A 22,782-nucleotide genomic window follows, 5' to 3' on the forward strand; every position below is an offset into this window, starting at 1 on the left:
CTGAGTCTTTAGGGAATTATACAGAGCAAATTATGTTGCTTCTTGGCTTTCTCCATTTCTGACTTAGGAGTCAGTGTTCCCAGGTCTGCCAGTTTCTAGATCTATTAAAAATTACTTTTCTTTATAACCAAGGCAAGTTTTAAAATGGAAAATAAATATCTACCTTTGGAAAACAATATGTGCAGATAACATTGCTGAGAATAACCAAATAATTGTTTTGAAATAACATTAACACCAAGCTAGTCTAGGAACACATATCCAGTTGGAGCATTCAGCAAATATAATTATTATGTTCTACAAAGAGAATAAATTGTTTGATAGCAAAAAAAAAAAAAATGCATTGGCCCACTGTCTATCTATGGAGGGAATCTGGGTTGACTGAGCTTTTAGCCAGAGTCTCTGGGGCACCAGAAAGGCAAAGATGTCGTCTTCCTTAGCAAGAAGAAGATCTGAGCTGAGGGGAAGGGGAAGCAGCAACCCACTCAGGCCACACTCACCCTGACGCTATCAGCAGTAAACAACACAAAACTTAAAGTTAAGGGCTTCCCTCGTGGCGCAGTGTTTGGGAGTCCGCCTGTCAATGCAGGGGACACAGATTTGAGCCCTGGTCTGGGAAGATCCCACATGCCATGGAGCAACTAAGCCCGAGCACCACAACTACTGAGTCTGCGCTCTTGAGCCCACGAGCCACAACTACTGAAGCCCGCGCGCCTAGAGCCCGTGCTCCGCAACAAGAGAAGCCACCGCAATGAGAAGCCCGCACACAACAACAAACAGTAGCCCCCGCTCTCTGTAACTGGAGAAAGCCTGCGCGCAGCAACAAAGACCCAATGCAGCCAAAAATAAATTAATTAATTAAAAAACAAAAAACAACTTTTTTTTTAAAAAAAAAACAACTTCTTAAAGTTAAGACTGAACATGAAGGTGTGAAAGTTGATGTTCTAACCATTGCCTTTTTTTATACTTTACAATATATGAAGACAAAAGATTCTGATGAAGAAGTTGTTCAAGATGGAATCAGAGTGTTCATCGAAAAGGTAGCACAATGAATACTCTTAGGAGCAGAAGTGGACTACATAGGTCTTTTACTAGAATACAAATTATCCAGTAAATTTGTGTGCAATGACCCAAATATCACAGAAATTTCTGGCTGTGAAGAAAGTTTTAATATCTGAAATTCCAGGACTATTTCTTTGGCTGTAAGCTCTAGGAATGCTCATGGAAGCCTTAGGATATACTTAGAGAAATCATATGACTGCCCAGTTCTTAGGCAGTTTTACAAGGAAAATAAAGGAATGTGTTTTGGGAAAAAACATGACCACCTCACAATCTGACATACTTATTCTATCAAAAAATGTCAATATCAAAGGAGAAACTAATAAATTAAAGACCTACTGAACATCACTAATATCTGTATATAAAACAATAAATTGAATTTTAGGTAATCCCCCCAAAACAAGATTGTTGTTTATTTTTTAATTTTCTTTATAATACTTGTAATATTTTATTTTGTAACAGATACATCTGCTCCATTATGTTAATAGCTTTTCCATTTAGCTATGAGAGCTAGGGTAATCTGCTGTAGCCAGCGTATTACAACACACAGACACTGTTTCCCTAATTACCATTTGTCTTTCAATCTACATTTATTATCTACCAGGCTTTCCTTTACTGTATGCTTATAACAATTTTTGTGGCCACCTACATTAGTTCATATTTCTTCTGGTCCCCTTGATATCTTGCCTTGTTGCTTCACCATTTTAATGTTTTTTAATTGCGTTTGTGGGCTTCTAAGGCTAATAGACATCACATTAGGAAGTGCATTTGGCTTTTTGTACCAGGTAGAAAGATGTCATGTCTACTGTCAAGCGGCTTATAGACATTTCTCTTCACACACACACACACACACACACACACACACACACACACACACACACGAAAAAAGAGATAAGGAGGACCCAGAAAATTCCTAATACAAACCAAAAACCCAAAGGTATATGAGAAGGCACACGCCTATTTTATTGGGTTGGCCAAAAGGTTCGTTCAGTTCTTTCCATAAGATGGCTCTACTAGTGCTTAGTTGTCTTAATTTATTCAAAACAATTTTGTTAGACTGTATTGTGACAGCTGTCATATCAGTGTGCATTTAAAAAAAAAACATCAAAATTGGCGAATTTCTGTGTAGCCATTTTAATATTGAAGATGGAAGAAAAAAAGCAACATTTTCGGCATATTATGCTTTCTTATATCAAGAAAGGTAAAAACGCAACAAAAGATTTGTGCAGTGTACGGAGAAGGTGCTGAGACTGATCGAATGTGTCAAAAGTAGTTTGCGAAGTTTCACGCTGGAGATTTCTCGCTGGACGATGCTCCACGGTCAGGTAGACCAGTTGAAGTTGACAGCAATCAAATCGAGATATTGAGAACAGTCAATGTTATATCACGCGAGAGATAGCCGACATACTCAAAATATCCAATCAAACACTGAAAATCATTTGCACCAGCTTGGTTATATTCATCGCTTTGATGTTTAGGTTCCACATAAGTTAAGCGAAAAAAACCTTCTTGACCATATTTCTGCATGTGATTCTCTACTTAAACGTAACAAAAACGTTCCATTTTTAAAACAAATTGTGATGGGTGATGAAAAGTCGGTGCTGTACAATAATGTGGAACGGAAGAGATTGTGGGGCAAGCAAAATGAACCACCACCAACCACACCAAATGCCGATCTTCATCCAAAGAAGGTGATGTTGTGTATATTGTGGGATTGCAAGAGAGTACTTTATTATGAACTCCTTCCGGAAAACCAAATGATTAATTCCAACAAGTACTGCTCCCAATTAGACCAACTGAAAGCAGCACTCGACGAAAAGCATCTGGAATTAGTCAAGAGAAAACGCATACTCTTCCATCAGGATACCGCAAGACCGCATGTTTCTTTGATGACTAGGCAAGAACTGTTACAGCTTGGCTGGGATGTTCTGATTCATCCGCCATATTAACCAGACACTGCACCTTCGGATTTCCGTTTATTTCAGTCTTTACAAAATTCTCTTAATGGAAAAAATTTCAATTCCCTGGAAGACTGTAAAAGGCACCTGGAACAGTTCTTTGTTCAAAAAGATAAATTTTGGGAAGATGGAATTATGAAGTTGCCTGAAAAATGGGAGAAGGTAGTGGAACAAAACAGTGAATATATTTTTCAATAAAGCTCTGCGAAAATGAAAAATGTGTCTTTTATTTTACTTAAAAACAGAAGGAACTTTTTGGCCAATCCAATACTAGTAACTTTTTTTTTTTTCCACACACACACAGTATTTTATTTTTACAAGAGATAAATAAACTAACACCAAGCATTGTAAATGGATGACCACAATAAAAGCAACAATGATTGCATTCACCAAACACGAAACATACTCATACTACGTCATAATATTGACATTCAGTCCAGTAATCCTCCACTGTAACAGCTCTTTTACTTTGCAGTGAAAATTGATTTGTATATTTTTTGCCTGAATCCTTGTGGGATTTTTTTTTTTTAATTCAAACAGAAAGCCACAAAAATTATAATCATCCTCATCAGTTCACTCAGTCCCATGTAATTAATTTTTTTAATCTTGAGCTTTTGTTAGTACTTTTATTAATTCATCAGTTTTCCATTGGAGTTCTGAAAATGACTATTCATTCAGTTCAGCAGTATAGTCAGTTACCAGAAACCTGTACTTGTCAGAGTCTTTTCCATGAATTCCTTGAAGATGAAACCCTTTTATAAGAACATATTTGCAAATGCATCAGAGTACACCCAGAACTGTATGTAAATGACAAAAGACTTAAAAGTGACCATGGTTAAAGATTTGATGAAAGTTCATAATAAGGCAATTGACAAGGAAATTTAGTTATTTCTGAGATATACATTTTAAAGTAATAATTAGAATTATGACTTATAACATTATACCAGAACATATAAGAATTTTAGAAATTTCATGTAATGTCTGAAACATTTATATTAACATATTTCCATACAAATAACCCAAAGAAAGTTTAGTATTAGTTTTTGTTTGTTTGTTTGTTTTATACTGCAGGTTCTTATTAGTTATCCATTTATACACATCAGTGTATACATGTCAATCCCAATAGCCCAATTCATCCCACCCCTCACCCCCCAACCGCTGCTTTCCCCCCTTTGTGTCCAAACATTTGTTCTCTACATCTGTGTCTCAACTTCTGCCCTGCATACCGGCTCATCGGTACCATTTTTCTAGGTTCCACATATATGTGTTAATATACGATATTTGTTTTCCTCTTTCTGACTTACTTCACTCTGTACAACAGTCTCTAGATTCATCCACGTCTCTACAAATGACCCAATTTCATTCCTTCTTATGGCTGAGTAATATTCCATTGTATATATGTGCCACATCTTCTTTATCCATTCGTCTGTCGATGGACATTTAGGTTGCTTCCATGACCTGGCTATTGTAAATAGTGCTGCAATGAACATTGGGGTGCATGTGTCTTTTTGAATTATGGGTATATGCCCAGTAGTGGAATTGCTGGGTCATATGGTAATTCTATTTTTAGTTTTTTGAGGAATCTCCATACTGTTCTCCATAGTGGCTGTATCAATTTACATTCCCACCAACAGTGCAAGAGGGTTCCCTTTTCTCCACACCCTCTCCAGCATTTGTTGTTTGTAGATTTTCTGATGATGCCCATTCTAACTGGTGTGAGGTGATATCTCATTGTAGTTTTCATTTGCATTTCTCTGATAATTAGAGATGTTGAGCACCTTTTCATTTGCTTCTTGGCCATCTTCTTTGGAGAAATGTCTATTTAGGTCTTCTGCCCATTTTTGGATTGGGTTGTTTGTTATTTTGATATTGAGCTGCATGAGCTGTTTATGTATTTTGGAGATTAATCCTTTGCCCGTTGATTCGTTTGCAAATATTTTCTCCCATTCTGAGGGTTGTCTTTTTGTCTTGTTTGTAGTTTCCTTTGCTTTGCAAAAGCTTTTGTTTCATTAGGTCCCATTTGTTTATTTTTGTTTTTATTTCCATTTCTCTAGGAGGTGGATCAGAAAAGATCTTGCTGTGATTTATGTCAAAGAGTGTTCTTCCTATGTTTTCCTCTAAGAGTTTTATAGTGTCCAGTCTTACATTTAGGTCTCTAATCCATTTTGAGTTTATTTTTGTATGTGGTGTTAGGGAGTGTTCTAATTTCATTCTTTTAGATGTAGCTGTCCAGTTTTCCCAGCACCACTTATTGAAGAGACTGTCTTTTCTCCATTGTATATCCTTGCCTCCTTTGTCATAGATTAGTTGACCATAGGTGCGTGGGTTTATCTCTGAGCTTTCTATCCTGTTCCATTGATCTATATTTCTGTTTTTGTCCCAGTACCATGTTGTCTTGATTACTGTAGCTTTGTAGTACAGTCTGAAGTAAGGGAGTCTGATTCCTCCAGCTCCGTTGTTTGCCCTCAAGACTGCTTTGGCTATTAGGGGTCTTTTGTGTCTCCATACAAATTTTAAGATTTTTTGTTCTAGTTCCATAAAAAATGCCATTGGTAACTTGATAGGGATTGCATTGACTCTGTAGATTGCTTTGGATAGTATAGTCATTTTCACAATATTGATTCTTCCAATCCAAGAACATTGTATATATCTCCATCTGTTGGTATCATCTTTAATTTCTTTCATCAGTGTCTTATAGTTTTCTGCATACAGATCTTTTGTCTCCCTAGGTAGGTTTATTCCTAGGTATTTTATTCTTTTTGTTGCAATGGTAAATGGGAGTGTTTCCTTAATTTCTCTTTCAGATTTTTCATCATTAGTGTATAGGAATGCAAGAGATTTCTGTGCATTCATTTTGTATCCTGCAACTTTACAAAATTCATTGATTAGGTCTAGTAGTTTTCTGGTGCCATCTTAGGATTCTCTATGTATAGAGAATGTCATCTTCAAACACTGACAGTTTTACTTCTTCTTTTACAATTTGTATTCCTTTTACTTCTTTTTCTTCTCTGATTGCCATGGCTAGGACTTCCAAAACTATGTTGAGGAACCTCCATACTGTTCTCCATAGAGGCTGTATCAATTTACATTCCCCAAACTTCCAAAACTATGTTGGACTTCCAAAACTATGTTGAATAATAGTGGCGAGAGTGGACATTCTTGTCTTGTTCCTGATCTTAGAGGAAATGCTTTCAGTTTTTCACCATTGAGAATGATGTTTGTTGTGGGTTTGTCATATATGGCCTTTATTATGTTGACGTAGGTTCCCTCTATGCCCACTTTCTGGAGGCCTTTATTATGTTGATGTAAGTTCCCTCTATGCCCACTTTCATAAATGGGTGTTGAATTTTGTCAAAAGCTTTTTCTGCATCTATTGAGATGATCATATGGTTTTTATTCTTCATTTTGTTAATATGGTATATCACATTGATTTGTGTATATTGAAGAATCCTTGCATCCCTGGGATAAATCCCGCTTGATCATAGTGTATGATCCTTTTAATGTGTTGTTAGATTCTGTTTGCTAATATTTTGTCGAGGATTTTTGCATCTATATTCATCAGTGATATTGGTCTGTAATTTTCTTTTTTGTAGTATCTTTGTCTGGTTTTGGTATCAGGGTGATGATGGTCTCATAGAATGCATTTGGGAGTGTTCCTTCCTCTGCAATTTCTTGGAAGAGTTTGAGAAGGATGGGTGTTAGCTCTTCTCTAAATATTTGACTAAAATTCACCAGTGAAGTCTTCTGGTCCTGGACTTTTGTTCGTTGGAAGAATTTAATCACAGTTTCAATTTCATTACTTGTGATTTGTCTCTTCATATTTTCTATATCCTCCTGGTTCAGTCTTGGAAGGTTATAGCTTTCTAAGAATTTGTCCATTTCTTCCATGTTGTCCATTTTATTGGCATAGAGTTGCCTGTAGTAGTCTCTTAGGATGCTTTGTCTTTCTGTGGTGTCCATTGTAACTTCTCCTTTTTCATTTCTAATTTTATTGATCTGAATCCTCTCCCTCTTTTTCTTGGTGAGTCTGGCTAATGGTGTATCAATTTTGTTTATCTTCTCCAAGGACCGGCTTTTAGTTTTATTGATCTTTGCTATTGTTTTCTTTGTTTCTATTTCATTTATTTCTGCTCTGATCTTTATGATTTCTTTCCTTCTGCTAACTTTGGGCTTTGTTTTTCTTTCTCTAGTTCCTTTAGGTGTAAGGTTAGATTGTTTGAGATTTTTCTTGTTTCTTGAGGTAGGTTTGTATTGCTATAAACTTCCCTCTTAGAACTGCTTTTGCTACATCCCATAGATTTTGGATCATAGTGTTTCCATTGTCATTTGTCTCTAGGTAGTTTCTGATTTCCTCTTTGATTTCTTCAGTGATCTCTTGGTTATTTAGTAATGTATTGTTTAGCCTCCATGTGTTTGTGTTTTTTACAGTGTATATATGGGTCTTGTTTTTGTATCCATTCAGCAATCCTGTATCTTTTGGTTGGAGCATTTAACCCACTCATGTTTAAGGTAATTATCAATATGTATGTTCCTATTACCATTTTCTTAATTGTTTTGGGTTTGTTTTTGTAGGTCCTTTTCTTCTCTTGTGTTAGAGAAGTTCCTTTAGCATTTGTTGTAGAGCTGGTTTGGTGGTGCTGAATTCTCTCAGCTTTTGCTGTCTGTAAAGCTTTTGATTTCTCCATCGAATCTGAACGAGATCCTTGCTGGGTAGAGTAATCTTGGTTGTAGGTTATTCCCTTTCATCACTTTAAATATGTCATGTCACCCCCTTCTGGCTTGTAGAGTTTCTGCTGAGAAATCAGCTGTTAACCTTATGGGAGTTCCCTTGTATGTTATTTGTTGTTTTTCCCTTGCTGCTTTCAATAATTTTTCTTTGTCTTAATTTTTGCCAATTTGATTACTATGTGTCTCGGTGTGTTTCTCCTTGGGTTTATCCCGTATGGGACTCTGCGCTTCCTGGACTTGGGTGGCTATTTCCTTTCCCATGTTAGGGAAGTTTTCAACTATAATCTCTTCAAATATTTTCTCGGGTCCTTTCTGTCTCTCTTCTCCTTCTGGGACCCCTATAATGCGAATGTTTTCGCATTTAATGTCCCAGAGGTCTCTTAGGCTGTCTTCATTTCTTTTCATTCTTTTTTCTTTATTCTGTTCCACAGCAGTGAATTCCACCATTCTGTCTTCCAGGTCACTTATCTGTTCTTCTGCCTCTGTTATTCTACTATTGATTCCTTCTAGTGTAGTTTTCATTTCCGCTATTGTATTGTTCATCTCTGTTTGTTTGTTCTTTAATTCTTCTAGGTCTTTGTTAAACATTTCTTGCATCTTCTTTTTTTTTTTTTTTTTTACAGCTTTATTGGAGTATAATTGCTTCACAATGATGTGTTAGTTTCTGTTCTTGCATCTTCTTGATCTTTGCCTCCATTCTTTTTCTGAGGTCCTGGATCATCTTCACTATCATTATTCTGAATTCTTTTCTGGAAGGTTGCCTGTCTCTGCTTCATTTAGTTGTTTTTCTGGGGTTTTATCGTGTTCCTTCATCTGGTACATAGCCCTCTGCCTTTTCATCTTGTCTATCTTTCTGTGAATGTGGTTTTTGTTCCACAGGCTACAGGAATGTAGTTCTTGCTTCTGCTGTCTGCCCTCTGGTGGATCTAGTAACGTTTTTTTAAATGGAGGGCATGGGGCGAAAAGGGTCATAGTAAAATGTTAAAAAACTGAAAGTAATACCGTTTTATCTGAGAGGTTGGCTTTTTTTTTTTTTTTTTGAGGTTGGCTTTTAAATTATTGAACAACAGAGACTGAATAAAGAACTTAGATTTATATATAAGCCCTATATGACACAAGCCAGAATCTAGATTTCATAATATGGTCATCATTTTCTTAGCAAATAATTACAGTCTTCGGAATCAAATCCACAATTCAGTTTGGACTCTATAAAGCACAGCACAGTATTGTACTTATCACCAGTGTCAGGCTCCCTGTGGCCTGGGTCTTCTTCATGTTTCTATCTTAGCTCTTAATGCAGGAGTGTCAATTCATATTTCCTCCAATTATATTTTCCTATTTTAATATGGATTTCAATTTTTTTTTTTTTTTTTTTTTTGCGGTACACAGGCCTCTCACTGTTGTGGCCTCTCCTGTTGTGGAGCACAGGCTCTGGATGCACAGGCTCAGCGGCCATGGCTCACAGGCCCAGCCGCTCCACGGCATGTGGGATCCTCCTGGATTGAGGCACGAACCCATGTCCCCTGCATCGGCAGGCGGACTCTCAACCACTGCGCCACCAGGGAAGCCCTCAATTTTTTAAACACTGATTTGGGGGAACAGACAGAACATCTGGCTTATATACTTATATGCTAATAACATCGTCTTATACTTTTGCTGTGTATATTTTGTTTCAACGACTATAGACATGTCAAATATAAGTGTGTTAATAAAGGAATCTGTGAGAATGGATCTTAAATGTAGGCTCAAGCATAAGATACCTCTTTTCACACCATTGTAAATGACAAGTAGATTGAGTCCATCAACTATAATTGTAGTCCATGGAGAATTTATAAGAGACATCATTATGAGAGAGAGAGAGAGAAAGAGGTGGGGGGGTAGAGATTGGCAGGGAGAAGGAGGAGGGGAAGGGGAGGAGGGGATAGAGGAAAGGGAGAGAGGCGAGAGGAAGGACGGACAAATAAATGAAAGAAATTGGTGGCTAAATTCTGCAGCAGATAATGCAACAGCTTTCCACTTCTGAGAGCTTTGCTCAGGAACTCTGCCATAAAAATCTTCATATGTTTCAGAGTACAGTACCTTGCATATACTACATGCTTAATACATAATTTGTTGTTGGATGAAATCAATCCTCGTGGGTTTAGTGCCCCTCTCACTCTGGATCCTGATGATTCTCTGTGGTTATCAAGGCATGTCATATAACCAGCCTTTTAAGATTTAGGTTCAATTGCCAAGTTCTTCCTGGTCTCCAGAGTTAGCCTGGGGAAGGCAAGCCCAGAGCAGTACCCGCTCCTGGAGACAGTACTTGGTGAATGGTTGAATGCCTTCAAAATGGAGGCTTTTTATTTCTCTCTAAAGCAAACTCTGAATGAAAGCGAGTCTTAACAAATACAAATGTGATCAAACAGTAACAGAGATGTTGTGTTACTATGAAAGATAGTGCCAAACCATTTCATTTGAAAAAAGTAGTGATCTGATATTTTCATTCAAATCCAAATTGTTTCATGGGAAGAGGAGGAGACAATATTGCTTAAATTTTCTTTTACAAACAATTTGTAAAAGTAGTAAAGTCCTTGTCTGAAGAAATTAATACGGTTTATTTTTTCCTTTAAAAGTATAATTTATAGAGGATGTTGTGTAGTGTGCTTGAGTTATACCAAGTGCTTTTATACTGAACTTCAACTCATTAAAATACTTAAATATATTTATCTGCCATTTGACTATTCCATTTCCTTCAAATATTAGAAGATGCTATATTATGCTCAACTAATTTAATTAATGTGGAGATCATTTTTCCTATAAAACAAGGCTTGATAATGCCATTTCTTTGCTTCAGGTTTATGTAATAATAGAGAAGAAATGAAAATTTCATCATATTTAGTTTCAAATGAAAATCAAGAACAAATGGGAATTCCTTGTCTTCAGCATGTTAAATTTTATGACCAGCTAGAGAATAAAAGTTATATTGAGAGTTGAAGTAAATCAAAGTTTGAATGTGTTGTTATATTTGCATTATACATTTAGCACAAGTACTGTCAAATGGTACTTGGAGTTTTTATATGGCTGCAGGCTACATAGAGTAGTTTTGAAGAGCTAGTTAGTTGCCTGCATGATCTGCTTAGGGATAAAATGTGGATTATAATTTTCCCCATAGGCGGCCTTTAGCAGCCTTCTAGCTTATATTATGTTCACCACTTCTAATCCAGAAAGTCTTGACTTTGGATCATGTTTGTTTTCAGAACCATAAAAATTATATAGTTAAAATAAAAGAATGTGCAAAAAAAAACCACTTAATGATCATAAACTCATCTTCTAGTCTCCTTGAAAAGTATGGTTATTTGAAGCTCAAAAGAGTTAATAACATAATCACTTGGAAGAAAGTCATTCAATGAAGATCTGCCTTTTCGTCTCACACACAGACAGACAGACAGACAGACAGACACACACACACACACACACACACACACACACAGAAAAATGGTTGGCCCCTAACGTATTTCCCTAAAGTATTCTATAGAAAATAACACCAGGTTGTGTCAAAGAACAGGCCTCAGGGTTCCCTGGGAAGTTTGTTAAAAATGCAGATACATAGGTCCCAGCCCCCAAGATTTGGTTTTTGTGGAAGAAAAGGGAATAAAAACTGGATTTCTGCATTTTGAAAGTCCTCTCCATAGAGTCTGATGTTCCCAAAGGTTATAAACCACTGTCCTAGAAGGCCATCACTGGTTGACAAGCCTTTGGAACAGCACAGTCTTGAACCCTAATGTGTATATGAATCACCAGGGGATCTTAAAATGCAGACTGTGGTTCGTCTGGGTTGGGGGCTGGAATTCTGTGGTTCTAACATGTCCCCAGGTGGTTCCAATGCTGTTTGAATAGCAAAGATGGGATTTTCCTAGCCATTTTGTAGGTGAGCTAACAGGCATTTGTTTTGAAGTGCTCTACAAGAAACTGCAGTATTAATAGGAGGCAGCATTGCATTGTGAAAAGATAGTTCATCCAACAAGCACTGACTGAGAATTTGCTGCATGCTAGGTTCTTAGGCCTTTGTGTTTCTGACTCCCCTTGACCTTTCCTCATGAGGCTAATATTTATGTGTCCTTTAGAAAATCTTCCCTCATCCAGTAATCCTTGGCTGTGACACTGCAGTGTGCTCCCCCTGCATATTGCGTTAACTTTAATCATAGCAGTTGTCACATTGGGTTACACTTATCTACTTTCTTATCTATCTTAGAATATAAAGCTCTTGAGGGCAATACTCATGATTGTACTTCAGACCTCAGAACTCTGTCCATGAAAGACAATCAGTGAATATGTAGGATTATTACTTAACTAATTAATTAAATAAGGTAACATAAGCAAAGCCTCAAGCTCCAACTCTATTTCCTTTGTAAATTCAACACTGACCTCCAGCTAGGTAAAAAGTGAGAGTAGCTGAGGGTTCTTGCATGCCTCTGGAAGGCTCTCCTTGGCTGGTTTTGACCCAGAATTTTTTGGCAAGGTGATGACATTCATGTAGGCTCTCCTTAATCAGAAATAAATAGGAAAATAATTGGTCAATCCCAGCAAGGAGCATGACTGGTTTTAAAATGCATCAACAGAACACTTACATGGACACAGAGGGCACTTGGCATGACCCTGATTTCCCTTCCTGAAGTACGGGATTTGGCAATCCACTTCCATAGCCTACCCAGCTTACATGGAGCTTCCAAGGCAGACAGAGCACATAGGAACTGCAACAGCACCTGTGGTAGTGCCTCAGCTCCAGCGCCTCACACTGCTTCTGCTCATGTGCTTATCTCCATAAAGTGCAACCAAACCCACATAAAGTTTTATGTTTTACTGGTTACCTGTGACCTTACCTCTTATGGGGCCAGGAGACTGATGGTGAAACGGAGTGATTTGCAGGAGCAGCTGCAGAGCTGCTTATTGAGTCATGGTGTGGCCATCCCCTTTGCTGGGGAAAACTCAGTTATCTCTGATGTCCAGTATTTGATAGGACCAATTCTCTTCCACAAATACACTGGGAATTTCCCATTAATCACATGATATTTTTGTAGTAATCTTAAACCTAAAAGAGACTACAAAGAAAGAATACATAGAAAATAGTATTTAGCACATATTTATTGCACGCCTATATTCGCAATACATACATTGGGTTATAAAAGATACAAAGATCTTTGTATTGCAGTCACAGCTCTCAATGAATTTCAACCAGCCAGTAGTTTGTAAACTGAATGGAAGTTATTTTTGACAGGAATAAAGATGCAGACTTAGAGAATGGACTTGAGGACACAGGGAATGGGAAGGGTAAGCTGGGACGAAGTGAGAGAGTGGCATGGACATATATACACTACCAAATGTAAAATAGATAGCTAGTGGGAAGCAGCCACATAGCTCAGGGAGATCAGCTTGGTGCTTTTTGACCACCTAGAGGGGTGGGATAGGGAGGGTGGGAGGGAGGGAGACGCAAGAGGGAGGGAATATGGGGATATATGTATATGTATAGCTGATTCACTTTGTTATAAAGCAGAAACTAACACACCACTGTAAAGCAATTATACTCCAATAAAGATGTTAAAAAAAAAAAAAAAGCACCCTTGACACTCCAGCCCAATTAAGATTTTATTCTCCCCTTTGTTCTCCTCTCTTCTGAGAATGTACTTGGAATCTGGGCTGAAACTGCTTGCTTCTCCTTTTCCTCAGATCACCAGAGTGATGTTTTATCTGAATTCATGGTTGTGGCATGCTCTCTTAGCACATGCTTTTAAAAGGTATCACTTCCTGGCTTCTGTCAGCCTTTCTTCCCTAGGCTGGACCTTACTCTTGTTTGTCTCTGAATTGCCTTTGATGAAATTTCCTCTTCTCAAACTCAGATACCCAAGAGGGCAAAGATGCATATCACGCATCCCTGTCCCTTTAGATGAGTAGTTCTCAAAGAGTAGTCTGTAGACCTCTAGGGATCTCTCAGATGCTTTCAGGGGATCTGTGATATCTAAATGATTTTCATAATGGTACTAAGACATTGTTTGTCTTTTTTCACTCTGTTGACATTTGCACTGATGGTGTAAAAGCAAAGGTGGATGACACTTTAGCATTTGAGGCAGTGACACCTACCTGTACTAGAAGTCGTTGTATTCATCACTGTCACCATTTGACTTAAGAAACAAGATGCTGGTTTCATATAAGAATGTCCTTGGTAAAGCTGTAAAAGTTTGCATTTTATTAAATCTTGAGCACACATCTTTTTAATATTCTGCATGACAAAATGAGGATACATGTAAAGCACTCTGAATATTTGTGTTGAGGAAGCACGTGCATAATTTTTTGAATTGCAAACTCAACTAGTCATTTTTTTCATGGAACATCATTTTTACCTAAAGAATGACTGACAGACAAACTATGGTTATTTAGACTTGGGTATTCAGTAGACACCTTCTGGAAAATGAGCCAAGTGAGCCTGTCACTTCGAGGAAAACAACTGACAGTATTCGAGCTTTCAAGGGAAAATTAGAAAGTTGCACCTGCCACCGTGAATTTGACAGCTTCCCAATACTTAAAAGACTTCTCTGTTGAGATCACTGATGAGATTAAGAGGTGGGATTTTGTATACTGTATGATTAAATGTGTCAACGTTTGGAAGATCTGTATAACTCAGTGAACCAATATTTTCTATGACTAGTGCGTGATGTAACAGAATCATGATGGACTAAAGATCTATCCAAAGTGTAAAAGAGGGGCTTCGCTGGTGGCGCAGTGGTTGAGAGTTCGCCTGCCGATGCAGGGCACACGGGTTCGTGCCTCGTTCTGGGAAGATCCCACATGCCGGGGAGCGGCTGAGCTCGTGAGCCATGGCCGCTGAGCCTGAGCGTCCGGAGCCTGGGCTCCGCAACGGGAGAGGCCACAGCAGTGAGAGGCCCGCGTACCGCAAAGTGCAAAACAGACTAAAGAATTTTAATATAATGAAGTATGAAAAGTTCATTGCTATGGTTTCAGATTCCACATTGCAGTTTGAGAAATTGCCACTTACTGAATTTGATGTAGTATCAAGGAATATCCAAAATTATCTGAAAAGGCTATTAAAATACTCTTCCCTTTTCTGTTTATCTATGTGAAGCTAGATCATCATACACTTCAATCAACACAATGTAACACAACAGAATGAATGCAGAAGCACGCATGAGAATTCAGCTGTCTTCTATTAAGCTCAGACATTAAAGTGATTTACAGAAATAGAAAACTATGTCACTATTCTCATCAAATTATCTTAGTGTTAGAAAACATGATTATTTTTCATAAAACATTTGTGTTAACATACTGTTATTTTATTTTTAAATTAATAAACAAAAGATTTAAATATCTTTTTATTTCTAACATGGTGAATACCAATAGATAGAACCCACAAGAACAAAATATTTTTTAAGTACTCAGTTATTTTTGAGAGTGTAAATGGGTCCTAAGACCAAAACGTTTGAGAATTGCTGCTTTAGGTCACACATTTTTATATACTAATGATTGACTGAAGTTCCAGTTAACTAAAACTTTGGAGGAGGTTATTTAAATTGGCCCTTCCCTGAAAGAACATAGTCCTTGATTAACATTCCCGGCCCCTGCACGAGCATATCTAGAGGTAGGGAAAAACAGATACATTTTTCAGGGTACATGAGACATATTCAGTGTCTGAAATGAAACAATTTCAGTAAAAACACCAACACAAGCAAAGTATTAAGGACCTCAGATTATGAATTCTAAGCCAGTTCCTTCACTTTATTAATATGACAATGCCTCAGGCCTCGTTTTACCTTTAAATAAAAAAACTTCTATTTTAGCTGTTTGGAATGGTACTCTTTCTAAAAGATGTCACATGTGTTTTTGCATCTAATTAGGCTACTAAGGTGATTTAAATATTTTAAATGAATTGCGATCATTATTATTAATGCCCATTATTTTACTCAAATACAGCAGAGGCACTAAGTCCCATTGAGCATGTGAAAGTTTTTTACACTTTCATTAAATGTATTCTGAGTCTTTTTTTTTTTTTTAAGATTTTCATGTGTTTTTAAATGTTGCCTTTTGCTTCCTTGCTTTGGTGGTGTGTGAACTGTGACATCTTTATACAGCGTGCATGTTTGTCTTCCCATTTCTAATTTTCTGTAAACTAAACAAAATGCTTATCAGAATTGTTTAAAATTGAGCAAATAGACTGAAAAATGATCCCAGACACTTACAGTGATGTGTAGAAGTTTTAGTGAACTTTTTTATTGTATTTTGACCACTCAAAAGACTGTTGAGCTTACTTAGTTTTTTAGATAACTAAATTCCTAATAGATGAGGTACTGCAGCATAATAATCATTTAGTTAACTGTTGGGCGTGCAGTTAATAAATATGAACAGAGACTTGAGAAACCCAAACAGCGAGTTCTAGTTCTGCTCTCTTTTCTGAGTCATCCTGATTATACTGACTACTTATTTATCTAATCTTTTAGGTTTTACATGTGCTTTTTCAATGAGGTCTTTAAAAGTTTTAAAAAAATATTCTGTATAAATATTTATAAAAAGAATCTGCCTATAGTTCAAAGCCTCTGTGCAATCTTTCACAATTTAATCCAACAAAAAAGCAGACAGGGACATGTCCTACCTAAGGCTCTGGTCCATCAGTGTTTTTCTGAAAGAGCTGGGATGTTTACATTCTTAGGGAGAAAAGAAGAGCAGAGAATACCATTCCATATTTGTACTTGTTGGTTTTCTAGCATCATGGTGGCTGCTTTATAACAGCTCATAGCAGTTATATTGCAGCATCGTTTCTGCCTGTGGAATCACATTGGTATGCAGATTCTTAAGTATGAAGCCCCATGGATTAGGGCCCTCATTCCTGTTAAAGAGAGTTATTTACTTCAGGAATCTTTCCAAAGTTGCTACCAGGAATGCTTTTTACTTTTATGGTGACTTGGTCCCTAAGGATAAAGACAATCATCCAAAAGGAAAACGTTTTGCCCAGTATCTGGACCTATATCACTGACCAGAGCAGAAAAGTTCATAATGTTCAAAACTCAATATGAGAAACAGGTTATTGAGTTTGAATTGAGGAATTGAGTATAGAATAACTGAAAAATCCTAGTGTCTACTTGTATTTGCATCCATGACCCAACTTGAATATACATTTTAAGAATTATTTTCACTATTTTTAGACAATTTGTATAATTGAATTTCTTATTCAATTCTTCATATACTTATCAATGCTTTAATGGAGAAAAGCCTCGCTTCATTTTAGGAATTATCTACTCTCCTTTTAGAACATTTGTCTGAACAACAGTGCATATTAATAATCATTTTACTTTATTCCCTCTAAGTTCTTCACAAAGCTTTTATTTCTCTCATATTAACTTCCTAGTACGTACTCTACAGTGGTTTTTCTGAACTTCATTGTCCTCAAGTTTTAATCGCCTTCTGCCTTTCCTCCTGTATTCTTAGCAGATGGTGACCTCGTACAATTTATCTGGTGTTAGTTCCTGCATTTTCCTGCATTGTCTCTCCTGTCTGTCTTGAGATATCAGCATCTGTGTCCATCTTTTTTTCTTTTCTGTATCTGAGAAATAGTTGCTGTTTTAGCTCTTGTCCTTTTTTACCTTCTATGTTTGCCCTTGATTCTATCTTTCTGTATCAGCTCAGGGTTCATTTGCAGGAAATAGAAAATTCTCTAGTTAATTTAGGGAGAAAAGGAATATAAGAAGTACTTACAGAATTGTTGAAAGATCTGGAAAGGCAGGCTTTAGGCAGGGCCTCCAGAAATGACTTCAAACAACACTGTAGAACCGGCTACCCAAGGGATTGGCAACATTTGCCACAATCAGGAAGCTAAAGGGGTCAGGAAGCTATTGGGCTGGCCCAGTACTAGGTCTAGGATTACACACTTTAGCTGTGATCTGGGATTAAGAAACTGCCAGCAGAACTGCTGTAGCCAGAGGAGAATCATCTCCCAGATCTGCACCAGCAAGATGGATGCCTCACAGTGTAATGCCTCTCTCCATTTAATTCAATTTCAAGTGCAAGTTTCTCGCAGGTACACCTGCTTGTTGAAATTAAATCACACCCAGAACCCTAGCTGAAGGAGAATCTGGGAAATGTTATTTTATCTTCTCAGCTTCTGTTGCACGCAAGGCACATTCAAGGGGGCTTGGGACAAAAATCGAGCAATCCATTCAACTCTTTGCCACAGTTTTCTCCGACTTTTATTTACTCAGTTACTGGTTATATTTCTTGTTTATTTTCCCCATAGTCTAAATATGTCCTCAAGTCTTTTTTTTCCATTTTGCTGTTTGAATTTCTGCACTGAATTCCAAGATGCTTTTTGCTTCCTACTATTAAGATTTTCCTTGGTTTATTATTATTTTTATTCCATTGTGTTCTGGTCCTTGTTTTCTTTTGCCTTGTCATTCGGAAACTGTTACATTGCTATTTGCTATTGATTTCCAAAAATATTGTACCACTGTGAATGTGAATTCCCAACAACTTGTAAACTCAGTTTTGTTATTAGGAAACCCCCCTTCAAGGGCTGAGGTTGGAGTTCAGAATTTGGAAAGCAAGCCCATTAAAAGTAGGATTATTTACTTATTTCTAAAACTTTAACCATCATCATTGCTCTTGCTGTACCTTCCAGTGACCATTCTGACCATTTCACTGGACAGCTGATAAACACACACTTATCTAAGTCTTTGGTTTAAGAGCCAGTTGGGGTGAGGGAATGCTTATTAAATTTTGCCTTAGAAGTATGAGGGAAGTTTTGCCAAAGGCCTGAAGTGGAAAACTGAGGAAGGGCTGGGGCTTCAGAAAGAGCTACTAGATCATAGACTATTTTCCAGCTTCCATCAAAATGTTTTTACTTGTCTGAGATCATGTATTTCATCCTGTCTTAGTTATCTCCAGGTCCCAAGACTTTATTTTATGGATTAAGAATAGCCCTGCATAAGATAGGTTAATTTATGCTATCTTCTCTTTCTCTTTCATGTATTTTAATACATATAGTAGTGGAATTTAAAGAGGAGACTGTCTTGGTTCTACCACTTACTCTGACATCTTCCAAGAGGACTTGTCAGTGAACTGTATGTGAAAATGCAGCCCATGAGACAAGATTTAGTTTCGCTAACAGGAATCTGACACACTTGATATGTCATATACACAATACAAAGTAGTTTAAGTACAAGGTTCTGTGAGAACTCAAACCTGGTACTTGCTTTCTAGTCAGTTCTGGAAGACGTGGACATGAATCAATAATAAGTTAATAGAAATGGAGCTTTTTTCATTTTACCAGGGAATTATTTATCATAAAAGTAAATGAGCGTAGCTGACATTCTTCTCAGATTTAGTTTATGAAATGAAATAATGTTGTTAAATTTCCTAAATAAGGCTTGACTTTACATTTTCACTTGGTTGCAGTAAAATAAATCTTTCCTGACGTGGATCAAGGGGCTGTAAACAATAAAACACAGTATTTGGTAAATATCTACATTACCAATATCTCTCTTAGTTTTGTGCTCTGATTAAATTGAGAGACACTGAAAGGGAATACAGGATTTATGGATAGAAACTCACTCATCTGACTAATGTATTAGGTGTGGAATGAGGTCTCTAAGGGAATGTTTTCAAAGAAAGGGAGTTATATTACATGCTCACATAGGTATGTTGTTTCAAATCACAGTTTGCAAAACACAGTTTTACTCAATTTTGAATTTGTAACATATTGGGTCATAAAATTGACAATTAAAAATTAAAGATTGAAAAATCTTTAAAGAATATTACATATATATAACTCTTAAAATAATAAAAGAGGAAGAAGAAGAAGGAAAACAAAATAAAAAAACCCTGTCCTTCCCAACATTGGTTTATGGACTGACCAGGCAAGTTTCTATCACTTCTTCCTAGTCTCTCCCATTTCCTCCCTGACTTTACTCACTGCAGGTCAATTGTTATTGCACTCCTCTCTCTCTTCACTGTAGGGCTCATGGTAGAGAATTTAGACTATCGACTAGGTAGGCAGTATGTGTAATGGTTAAAACACAAGCCCTGGAGTCAAAATCCCTGTGTTCAAGTTCTGGTCCTAGCTGTGTGATTTTAGGCAAAGTACCTAACTTTTCTGAGTCTCTGTTTTCCGATCCATAAAAATGAGAGTAATGACAGCACATCTGAACACATACAAGTAGAAGTACATTTATACTTCTCATTAATGTTTTATAGGGATAAATGGTTTAAGGATGTAAAGGGCTTGGTATAGTAAGTGCTCAATAAAAACAAGCCACTAATATTTAAATATTTGTATTATTACTTCTGCTGGGAAACAATAAATAGGCTTGTCTTCTCTTCCATATTTCAGTTATGAAATGTGTACTCACTGAGGAAAAGACAGATAAAACATTGTTTATCTTAGATTATGATGAGATAATGCCAAGCATATGGATAAAAACTGAAAATAAATCCAGATATTTTCAAACATCTTATAGACAAAGTACTAACATTTTACAGTTTTTCTTTTTACTTGGCATGTTCTTTTTGTGTGTGTGTGTGTGTGTGTGTGTGTGTGTGTGTGTAGGAAGTCAATGCATTCTTATTCATTAGTCCCTTCTTGAGCACTTCTATGAGCTGTATGTGCATCATGGAACTTAACACATATTATTTCTAATCCTTATTAACCAACTAGAGAGATCAAATTTATTAGTTCTATTTTACACTTTAGAAAACTAGAGCTTAAGGATGTAATGTAACTCATCTAAGTTCAGAGAGTTAGCAAGCTTTGGAGCCACACAATTGAATCCTATGTCTTCTTTCATCAGAGTTGGTGTTCTTTTCCACTAGGACACATATTTTATGAATCTAGGACTAATGGCCTGAGGAGAAGACTGGTTGATAATTTCACTGATAGAGATTCAGCATTATAAATAGTAATGATTTTTACATGCAAACTTACTCTTTTTACTGACAATGTATTTCATTTTAACAAGTAAGAATGTTTTCAGGGAATAGAATTTTTACTCAGATACATAATAATACACAATTATACAAATTATAAAAATACATAATTATATACAATATAAGGTAAAGATCTTTTGTACCCTAATAAATGTTTATTCTTCATAATACACCTATGAACAGAACCATATTGGTGAAGTTGGTGATTGCAAGGGATATGTTTGGGCATAATTGACTTGGCATATAACCTTTGTTTAGTTTAGTCCTATTAAAAATGGAGAAAGAGTAGTCCTTTAGAAAAGTCTCTGCAGCAAGGAAAGTATCACCACATTTAACATGGTTCTTGAGGGAAAAAATATTTCCTGCTGTTCAGACAAATGTAAAAGGTCAGCTAAACACAATCACAGCAGTTGATTCCAAATGTTGACCTCAGAATGTACGCTCTGAAGGAATGCTAATGGCTCCTACCATAGTGCTTTTGCTGATTTGGATACCACTAAAAGCTCCACTTGACAAGCATAATGATGAACTGCACTTTTCCCATCAAGCAACACATGTTTGGATGATAGGCAGCTCTATTAAGTTGTGGATTTGTTTTTTTCCAAGGACCAATTTTTCATCTTGCTCTGCAAACCCATGAAGCTGCTCAAAACTCACACAACTTATTGCTGATAAACGGAACCCCAGCTTCAGGATTGGGCCTGGTGGGGGCTGGGGTACAGGGTATAATGACGCATCTGTTTTATCAACATAAAACCCCTTTGGTTCTCAAAAGGATGAATTTTCTGTTTGTACTCTAGTACATCTGACTCCACTGGATGAATTGTTTTATGCTTCAGAAACATGCTTTATTATCCACCTAATCTTATTTTATTTAAAAAAATTAAATAAATTTAAATGAAATGTGAATAACTCTATTCCTAATTTAAATGTTCATTGTTGAGCATTGTTTTATTCTTGACTTATTAACAACTCTCTCATGATTCTTTATTTTAATAATTTCATGCAAGACAACAAAAAAATATATTTGGCAGTCAATAGACAAATATTTTTCAAAACTGGGTGAAATTCTCTTTCTCATTGCTTTTGTTGCTTCCTTATAGCCTTGGAAATATTGAGTTCATTTAATTTTTGCAATAAATTAGTGTATTCTTTCAAAACAAAAGGAATGAGTATTAAAAGGATAGACCCTCCCAGAACAAAACTAACTGAATCACTTCAAATTTCAATAGCATCATTGCTTTGGCACTTAAAGATATGCTTCTGCTTCCAAGAGTATCATTTAAAATATAAATGCACTTGGAGATATAAACTTTAAACCTGTTTCAGTCAGCATATTAATTATCATTTAAGACCTTAGCAAGAATTTGTGGGCATCTGTTAGAGATAAATTGAAATACATTTTATGCCAAATCAGAAATGAGCCTGGCTATGAAAACATTCTTCAAGAAGCACTGCTTACCTGGTTTTGGCCTCTTTGGACTCAGAATCTTAATTTTAATAGTCAAACAGGGATTCCCCTTGGTAGAAAATGTATATAAGATTATCTTAAAGTATTCTTAAATTTGAGATTGTATGATCATGATACATGGTTCATTGAGAACTATTAAATTCACGTTATAAAATGAAATCTAAACACATTAGTATCATTTAGGGTCCTAGCAGGAAATAGGTGGCCTGTTCAAAGGAGTAATTAAAGATAATGTAATGCAGGGACTAAAGGCAGGCTCAAGTGAACCAACAAATGATAATGAAGCACCCAGAGATCAAGAGCAGGAAGCTATTATTACCCTTAGGCCTGAAGATGCAAAGAGATGTTGTGTGTTATTGGAATATAACAAGAGTTAAGGCATGGTAGAGGGACAGACGGACAAGAGCTCTAACTGTCTAGATCAAGGAGCAAAGCCATTGCCAAATCCTGGCCCAGCAGGTCTTGCAGGGAGAACACCTCCCTGACCTCTCATTTCCCTTGCTCTTTGATCTCTTACTGGGGATTCCCGTTGACCAAATCCAACCAGGAGTTGGCAGGCAAGGGAACTTGGTCACTGCAGTCTCTACAGGCCAATCCTCCCACTGCCAT

At 36.8% G+C, this 22,782-nt stretch overlaps 1 protein-coding gene across 1 annotated transcript in view; it reads left to right on the forward strand.

Moving 5' to 3' along the window:
- Window positions 1–22,782, forward strand: part of SYNPO2 (synaptopodin 2) — a 145,509-nt gene that overhangs the window by 109,288 nt on the left and 13,439 nt on the right. The window lies entirely within an intron of this gene.

The sequence above is a fragment of the Grampus griseus genome (assembly GCF_964374135.1).
Source record: "Grampus griseus genome assembly, chromosome: 4".
Taxonomy (NCBI): domain Eukaryota; kingdom Metazoa; phylum Chordata; class Mammalia; order Artiodactyla; family Delphinidae; genus Grampus; species Grampus griseus.